This window comes from Atta cephalotes, assembly GCF_000143395.1.
Source record: "Atta cephalotes unplaced genomic scaffold scaffold00013, whole genome shotgun sequence".
Lineage (NCBI taxonomy): Eukaryota > Metazoa > Arthropoda > Insecta > Hymenoptera > Formicidae > Atta > Atta cephalotes.
This window is the reverse complement of record NW_012130077.1, coordinates 3,344,793-3,355,058: the sequence shown is the minus strand read 5'-3', so window position 1 is coordinate 3,355,058 and position 10,266 is coordinate 3,344,793.

Sequence of the window (10,266 nt, the reverse complement as noted above, 5' to 3'; positions counted from 1 at the left end):
TGTCTTTAGAGTTCTCATTAGCAATCTAATCTAACATATTCTTAATCTATATTGATTTAACAATCAGCCGAAATAGTCATTCACAACAAATAAATTGCCACAAGTAATGAATTCTCGACAGACGCTAATCATATCATGAAACTTACAAAATAATTCTTTCTATTGAATTACAATATATACAATATAATTGATTTTTATGACATTATACACAGTAAAAAACATTTTTTGTTAGAACATTTTATGTATTTGTGTTAGAAACGGTCCACTTAAATCCTTGTTAAAATTTTATGTTGAATTTTTTACATATCTGAGTTTTAATTTAACAAAATATGATTGTGTTATTTGAATATTTTGTGTTAAATTAAATTTAATATTTCTCAGTGTTCAAATAACACAATTTATAGATAAGTAAACAAATAACATAAAAATAATATAATTTTAAAACATAAATTCTAAGAATAAATGAATAAAATGTGTGTGTTGATTTAATATATTATAAATGTTAATTTTATTGAAGAAATATGTACAACTAGTAGTATACATATTTTAGATATAAAAAGGTACAAATATTTTAAGTTATTTTCTCTTTGTAAATCTGTTAAATCTATTGCATATGTTAAATATTACAAAGGTATCTAAATTAAAAATGTAAAAATAGCATCTAATTTCAGTTAAATTTAACATTATAAAATTTAAATTAAAGTATTACGTTTCTTGTGTTAATTTTTTATATAATATTTGTGTTACTTTCTAACATATTCATCTTATGTTAAACACAAAAATTTGAGTGGGCCATTTGAGACATGTGAAATATATTAAACTTAACACACATTTTTTTACTGTGTAGAAGAAAACTGATTAAACTCCGATTATATAGTCCGGAATATCGAACATGTTTGAAATTGAAAATAAACTCGAAACTCTGAATATTTAATAAGTTTTCACTGGTTTCCACTGAGATGTCAGCTTCACACACACAATAAATTACACAAAAGAAAAGATATTCTTATTTTGAAAATATCTTTATTTTTTATATATAAGACTTGAAATAAGATTATTTTGTTAGCGTTAAACCGACATAATTTGCTTATATGAAGAAATTTGATTTAGTTATACCAAGAAAAATATATTTTCATTGTAATTGATAATAATTTTCTTAATTTGAAAGTGAAAAATAAATCATATCGATAGAAAATTACAATATTTTTAAATCGGGAATTAGAATATTGTTGATATAAGAATTATTATATTATTTGATATAAATATAAGAATGTAATATTGTTGAAATTTAAGATTAGCAAATTCTTTTAAAAAGATTTTATATTGTTGCTTATATAGGAAATAAAGATTATGTTGAACAGAATATAATCGTTTTAAATTGAGAATAATTTTTTTTCTGTGTAGTAATCAGAAAATGTCAAGATACAAATATATCATGTATGAATACTGCGACTGTAAAGGAAGCAAGCAATAGAAAATATTAAAATAAAGTATGCTATTTGTTTTGTTGACGAATCTGGCAAATAAATAAATTTTACATTAATTTCCTATAAATGTATATAATATTTAATTCATTATATAATTACATGATTAATAATTTCGTGCGCGGATTATCCTTTTATTAAAAGTATGCAGAATGTGTTACATCTAAATAGTTAATTAAGTTTATAAAGATAATGTTTTAATATCTTTTTTGATACTTATCTAAGTAAAAGCTTTTCTATAATATTTTTTGATAATATTTTTTGATTCTCCTAAATCATCCTACATTAGTAATTTTATATCCAAGACAAAGAATACTATCACTATATCAAAGTTCTTTTTCATCATTAGATATATAACTTATTTGAGACTTATATACATATAAGATTCCGAAAAATTTTTCGACTGAGCATAACAACTAAAAATCCAAAACTAAACAACAAATGACAAATAAAATTCCAAAAATTTCTATAAATTTGAGTAATTTAATAGATATATACATATAGATTGTAGATAAACAAAGATTCCAAGAATCGAGTGTTAAATAAGTGGCAAATTATTTTTTTGCAATATACAAATAATTATTTTATTTTTGTAAAAATAAAATTGTCAATTTAGAGAACCGCGATTAATAAACTTAAAATTATCGGACTTTCTTCATCATAAATAAAAGTTTTTTAAGAAAAAAAATTTACATTGCAATTTCTATTTCTACTATCATTATAAATAATTTTTAGACCATCACTGTAGATTATCCGGAAACATTATGACCATCTTTGGCACGCTGAAATTTGCTTTCGCGCCCAGCACAAGAATTGCTATGTCTCTGAAACACTATCCCCCGTCAAAGAACCGACTAAAAAAAAAAAGAAATTTCCACCAATTTGCATAATACAAGAATACGAATACCATAAATTTCATTTTATTTTGTAATAATATATTTAACACTTATTATATTATTATAATTTTGCGCTCTAGAGTGTACCTACATACTCAGTGCCTCGTATCGCCTCTGAGATTATCTTAAGTGGTATGCAAGACAGCTAAATAAAATTTAAATAATTTCTCTAGCAAATATACTATTAAATTTTCTTTAGCAGAAACAAGAGACTATTGTTTGATATGACTTCATAGCAATAAAAAAAATTTACAAAATGTTATGTAAAATTACTTATAATGGTATAAAAGTATTATAACATAATACTTTTACCATATAAAAACTATTATAATTTCAACATTTTTATATTAGATTTTCATCTCTTGTTAATCTTTAAAATATTGCTTTTAAAAGTATTATACGATGGTTGCAAGACACTTTACATGAAATTAATAATTAGAAATTATATCTTATAATAGCATGAAACACAATTTGGAATAACTGAATAGCAAAATTTTTATTCTTAACTTAATCTTAAAATTTTATTCACAGAAATATAATTTTTATAGTTAGAGTTTTTAAAAAATTGTTATTATGAAAAATTGAATCCATTACAAAAATTAAATTCGTACTAAAGGTATTTTGTAGCACGTTTAAAATAATATCACAATTCCAAGTATATAATTCAAACAATTATATATAAAAATATAAAATAAAAGTCAATCAATGTTGTAATCAAATGATAATATTACACCAAACTGATATAAAATAGTTTAAAAAAATGAGAACACTTTTATCGCTTTTCAACAAAACCTTCCCAATTGGCAATTCAGCAGTTGCTACCACGCGGTTAAAAGTAGGTGGGACAATGACTTTCTTGCTACTTTCACAAGAGACATATTGAAGGACTTCATTGCGAAGGAGGAAACACATTATGCGATCGTTACCAAGGAAACAAAACACATTGTACGCTTTTATTGACAAATAAAGGAAACCGTGCGCAGCCGTTATCAAAATGGAGGATAGTTAAGAGATTGACTGTAGCTATTGCTAACAGTATTCGGTATCTTTATACACATTTAATTTTTAATACTTTACAAAATCATTATTTATATCCCTATTTATATTCCGTTATCTATAACCCTATCTCGAAAAAGAATGAAAGTATCGATATACATGTCTAAACTTTCGCGATTATATAGATATACAAAATAAATAATTATCCATTTTTACTTTTAACTTCTTCATTACAAATAAATATTATTTACAAGTAACAAGATTTATAGGATACCAAAAATTTTAAACACAATAGTTCTCTTTAGGAATTATTCTTCGTTTTTTCGATTATGAAAGATCTTTAGTTATAGAAAAAAAAGCAAATGGAGGTTATAATATTTACAGGTGCAATAAAAGTATGCCTTTAGCGACCCATTCCTTCTGTTGAAGGAACACCACGTCGCGGAACATCGGTCGTACAATAATGCCAAATACGCGTGAAAAGAATGCGATCCTCAAACGTTCGACTAAAGTCGCATCCGTAGTTTTATTGCTTTTTTAGCTTCTTTTTCGCCACGCTCATTCTTTTCTATCTTTAATCTTGGTTATTCCGTCATGCGATTCTGTATGTTACATGACATTGGCAATCATCAACGATAAAAAAGGGATTCTTTTTATAGATATATTGACGGAAAAATATACATACATGTAAAAAATATATTACAGCCGCATTTTTTAATAAAAATATTTCGCAATTTTTCGCCCGTATGCAAGCAAATTTCTGTAAAAATATTTTTTATATGTATGTATATTTTTGAAAAAGTTAAATATTGAATTTATTTAGTTGTTATATTAACTTTCAAATGAATTAATAAAATGGGACAGAAGATTGGCATAACTTTTGTTTTTACAGCTAATTTAGCAATTTTTAAGATATATAAAAATTTTTGTCAAAAAAAGATTTAACAAAAATAATGTGCATAAAAATTTATAGAATAGAAATATTTACTATTGCGGAGAATATACATATACTGCAACTGGAAACAAATCGCCATTTTGGATTGAAGCCGTACGTTCCCACGTAGTCGCAGTTAATTTATCGGATTTTCCTCCGGTCTATCGAATCCCTCACGCCCATAGACCAAGATGGCCGACTTAGTATCCATGGAAACACTCTCTCGCAGCATCTCCTTGCCAGAACGGTTGGTTCCATGGCATGAAGAAGCGAAGTAGCGTGCGCGCTACATCAACCGAAGAGGGGTGGCGCACCCGGTAATGGGATACGAGCCGACATATTTCTCGTATCGCCCATCGAACGAGCCATCTAATCTACAGGCCCCGTTTCTTCGTCGCGGGAACGATGGGAATGGTGATGAGATCGTTATTATGTGCTCGAGAATTTGCAATCCAATGCAGTTTACGCGATCATAAAGGGGTGCAACTTAGCTCGCTCTTTTTCTTAATCTGCGGGGAATGTATGCGGAAAACCGCCGAACAGTCTCGTAAAAGTGGATCATCAAAAAGTCTCCCCTCTCTAAACGAAAGTTATTGTGATGATGTAAACACTGTCACTGGCCCAAAATGACAACACTAAATTTATGAATTAATAATCGAGCGATGCGCTAGCACGTTTGTTGCCAGTTATGCACATCTCACATAGAAGATACTACAAACAGCGTGAAGGTTGAATATGATTATCATCAAAATAATTTTGACGCAATAAATATTTATACACAGTAAAGAATTTATATTATCTCTATGGATTTATTTTGATTTTAATTGAACGTGTTATACACGTCGTCTCTGAAAGTATTCAAGTATATTAAAAACAGAAATATATATAATTATTTTTAAAATATATTGTGTGCTCTAAAATACATATTTATTAACGTAGCATTCAATTATCATTCATTACAGCTTGTCATCAAAATAAGCTACAAAATTTTCAGTTAGAGTTTTGAACAAAAACCTCCAAATTTTCCAAAAGTCCTCAAATAATTGCTTCAAAATAAATATTCATGTTTCTCGAAATTTTATTTTTATTTTACGAATGACCATCAAATATTTTCAATTGGATTTGCGTTCGAAGATTCAAAAAATCAACTCATTAATTAATATCGTTTTCACGTTTGTAAAAAACATATTTCATAGAAAGTACAATGATAAGTTATAATCAATAATAATGATGATTACATAAAAAGAAAATATACTAAGTTTTAATAAATAACTAACTTTGAATAATATTAATTATTTACGAAAAATAAAATACGCTAAATAAAGTATAATAATGGATAAATCAAATTAATGGTTCTGTAAATAAATATATGTTTACATTTAGTAAATATTCAACTGACACTATATTCAAACGAATATTTACTAAAATTTAGTACATTTTTCTCTCAGAGAGAGAAGACGCCATATTAAGTAAATGCAATTTAGTGCATGTAATAATGTATTTTTAAAATATAACTTTAATTTTCAATGTACTCGGTTTTCTTTCAGAGAACTGCTGCTCTTATGCCTCTGATTATAGAAATATGTAACAGTTATTTTTTTAAATTAATATACATATGTTTTATATATTATATGCGATTTAATTAATCTAGGATCAAAATGAGTAAAACACTTTTATTTATAGAACCAATCGCTAAACTTTTTATCGATATCATTGAAATGTAATAAATTTAAGAGTTTAAGTATTAGCCGAGAGTAAAATATTATATTTTAATACTTTAATAATTATTATATCATTAATTTTGTGCGTGTATATGTGTATAAATAATGTAAAAATGAAATACACAACTTACATAAAACGGTTTGATCTTTCAGATATCGAATGTGTGAATGCAAAAGAGGAAGATTTAAATAGAAATATATTATATTATAGAAATTATAATATTATATGTATATCATGGAAATGTTTTGTAATAATCGCAATTCCAGCGACATTTTTCGTTAGTTATTACTAGCAGAGATCTATACTTTAATTATTTAAACAGAGTTCCGGCTAAAATTTTTTCAATTTCGATTTTTTGGTATAAAAAATGCAAAACTTGTTTTTATTTTTTTAATATAAGAAGCTATAGAACCATAAAAAAAGTGCTGTCATTATTTGTTATACTAAAGAATGTCGTATTGTCGTGTTAACACCATAAATCTCATTTTTAAATATCCGTGAAGTTAACACGACATTTCTATTAATATGAAAAAAATAATAACAGTTCCAGTAGTATTTTTTTTCAGTTCTACAGTTCCTTATAAAAATAAAAAAAAGTTCGACATTTTTATATTAAAAATCAAAATTGGACAAAGTGTAACATGTCAATTTCGCGAATCTAACATAATATTTTTCCTTTAAAATACAAGAAAAAGATAAATATTTCTGCTTTTAGTTACAGATCACGTAGTACTTGGGTTCTATCAATATATGTAATTTGAAAACAAAAGATTCCAATAATTACCAATTTAAATGTAAGATATTAAAAAAATTATTCAGCATTTATGTGATAGTACATTATACCGATAAAAAAAAGGTCTGTGTTCATAGTCAGTTCATAAATTTTATCTTTAGATGTTCAGTAGCCAATAAAATAATTGGAGCATTTGAACATAAATTTAAGGAATTCTTAAATATAAAATCTGATTATGAACACAAACTTTTTTTGTCAATACAATGTACTATCTATCACATAAATGTTGAATGATTTTTTTAATACTTTGCATTTAAATGGGTAATTATTAGAGAGAATCTTTTGTTTTTAAATTACATATATTGATAGAATCCGAGTACTAATGTGATCTATAATTAAAAGCAGAAATATTGAATTAGTAAAGAAATAATTGCGTTTTTTTTAGCTCAAAGTTGTATATACAATATCTTCGTCAATAATGAATGAAATTTAAATTTAAAAAAGTTTTAAAGCTTGAAATCTCTTTTAAAAGCTTATTTTTTAAGTTTATATGAGTTTGATAATTTTTACATATCAAAAACTACGAGCTGAAAAAGACAGAAAATTTTCTTCTCACTTTGTGGATTTGTAATGTGCTCAAAACAAAGAGAAAATTTGAGAAAATTTTCGATTATCTATCGTGAAAGATATTTTCCCTACAAAATCGGTTTTTTTTTTAAATATTCCTGTGATTTTTGGTTACTGAGTAATAACATTATAGCGGATTAAATATAAAAGGATCATTTTGACTTTAATTGCTCATAACTCCGTTAAAAATTGTCGTATTGCAATTTAAAAAAGAGATTCTTAAAGCTGAAACTTTACTCTATCAAGATATATTTATATTGGTTGATGAGAAAGTAATTGCGATTTTTACTGATAGATGCCTTTTAAAAAAACGCAACTACTTACTTTCTTGTCAATCTCAATATTTATCTTTTTCTTGTATTTTAGAGGAAAAATATTGTGCTAAATTCGCGAAATTAACACGTTATATTTCCAACTTTGATTTTTTAATATAAAAAATGTCGAACTATTTCTTATTTTTATAAGGAACTGTAGAACTGTGAAAAAAAATACTACTAGAACTGTTATTATTTTTATCATATTAATAGAATGTCGTGCTAACTTCACTATGAATATTAATGAACACAAATCGAAAGTTCAACCGTTTCTAAGATATAAACGATTTTGTATGTTAGTATCACAACTGATCAGCTTCTATGAGTCGTATGCAACGTGAAGATTTATCTTAGTGTTTACAAATCGCGTTCTGAATCTTCTGATTCAATTTCCATACACACTTTAATAAAAAATTTCACCGAAAATCAGTAAGTTTATATCAACTAACCATTATGATTGGATAAGTATTATGAGAGATCATCTTGGATCCGTAATTCTTTTAAATAAACTATCAGTGTGCTATTTATCTCGATTTCTCTCTTTTCATATTGCACGCAACATGAAAAAACAATAAGTTAGTTATGAGACAAGCATACAAAGTTGTTTATATCTTAGAAACGGTTGCATTTTTGTACCTGTGTTCATTAAGACTTTTTGCTCAGTTTTTCCATAAAGTTAATGTCCAATTATTTAAATATATATTTTTATATTTTTTCATTCTGTACATTTCTGTAAAGACAATTTTGTTCTAAGTTATACGGGTGTTTCGTATCTACGGTTAAGAGCTCGTTCGTTGGCGAAAGATACTGGACGACGGCCTCTATAAAACATATTATTAGGTAGAACCGGGGGCCGCTATTATGGCTGAAGCGCCAATGCGAGATAAGTCTCGGGAGGGTTGCTACTGGGGGATCAAATGCTTCGCTGCAGCTTGTAAAAGCGTTTGCTCAGCCAATAGCAACGGGCTGCAATACTCCCCTAACATACGAATGTGCCCCTTTGCTCCCCAAGTTTCAGTCGTACCGTGGATAATGGCGAACATTCCGCGACTGATATACTTCTACGACTTCCATCGAATGTTAAGCTGTCGTAAATTAATCTCGTAAAAGAAGGACAAAATGGAACGGACGCTGAATAACTTTTTTTTACCACTTAAAAAAACATTGTCTTAAAAATATAATTTTTATGTATAAAATATATAACTGTTTTAAAATTTATATATTTTAAAAAATGAATAAATGTTTGATTTTTATGATTCGTAATAAATTGATTGATAATAAATAAATAAATAAATAAATAAAAATACTCACCAAAATGTGTCGCCATCGCCACTTCTTCCGTTGTTTCTTCGATGGCATTGTCTGGCCGATTAAAACCTACAATCAATATGATAATATAAATAATATGAATAACAGTAATTTAATTCATATTACACTAAAAAAAAAATTGTTCGACTGACTAAATTAATTTAATCAATTAAATAATTTTTTTTAATGCACAATAAAAATATCTACAAAAATATTTAATATTCCTAAACAGATGATTGATATATCTATCTTTCGGCATATTTTCGTTGGAAACAAATATCTTATACGTATTTTCCGATAATAACAGATGCTCGATAAATTTTTAGATATTTGTAACATTCTATTAATATTTTCTATTAATATTATTATTATTATTTGTGATATATTTAATTTAAAATTTTATATTTTTTTTACTTAATTCTCTTCAATTTTTCATTCACACTTGCGATTCAAGATATAATCGTTTTAATAAATCCAAACAAAGAATTAAATATGTGCAACTTTATTATTTTTATTTTACTTTTATTAACTAATAATAATTTATACAATTTAGAAATCATTCCTTTTTATCAATAGGAATTCAAGATTCAAAAATTCAGAGAATTTAATAATTTACTTTAATTTATTTTTAAAAACAAAAAAATATAATAAGTGGAAATCTATTGTTGTATTATGTTCGATATTTCACTTAACACTTTTATACAAAAAATTAATTAAAGGTTTTTATTTTAACAGTTATAATATTAATTTCGAAGCTTTGGAAAATAAAAATATTTAAGTATAAAAATATACTAAATTAATACTCAACATATATATAGCATTATAACATTTAATAATCTTGTCGATATATAAATCGAATTATATCTTTAATATGTGTATATTATTTAAATATTATAAACAATATTATAGAGAATATTATAGAGAATATTATATAATATTATAGAGAAATAAGAAATTCATGTTATTTTATAAAAAAATTATATATACAGCTGTATACGCGATAAATGTGGCAATTGCACTTACGATGTAGAAAAAAAAACGCAATTGTGGTGTGTGTGTGTGTGTGTGTGTGTGTGTGTGTGTGTGTGTGTGTGTGTGTGTGTGTGTGTGTGTGTGTGTGTGTGTGTGTGTGTGTGTGTGTGTGTGTGTGTGTGTGTGTGTGTGTGTGTGTGTGTGTGTGTGTGTGTGTGTGTGTGTGTGTGTGTGTGTGTGTGTGTTGTAGTGTGTGTGTGTGTAGTAGTTAGTACAGTAG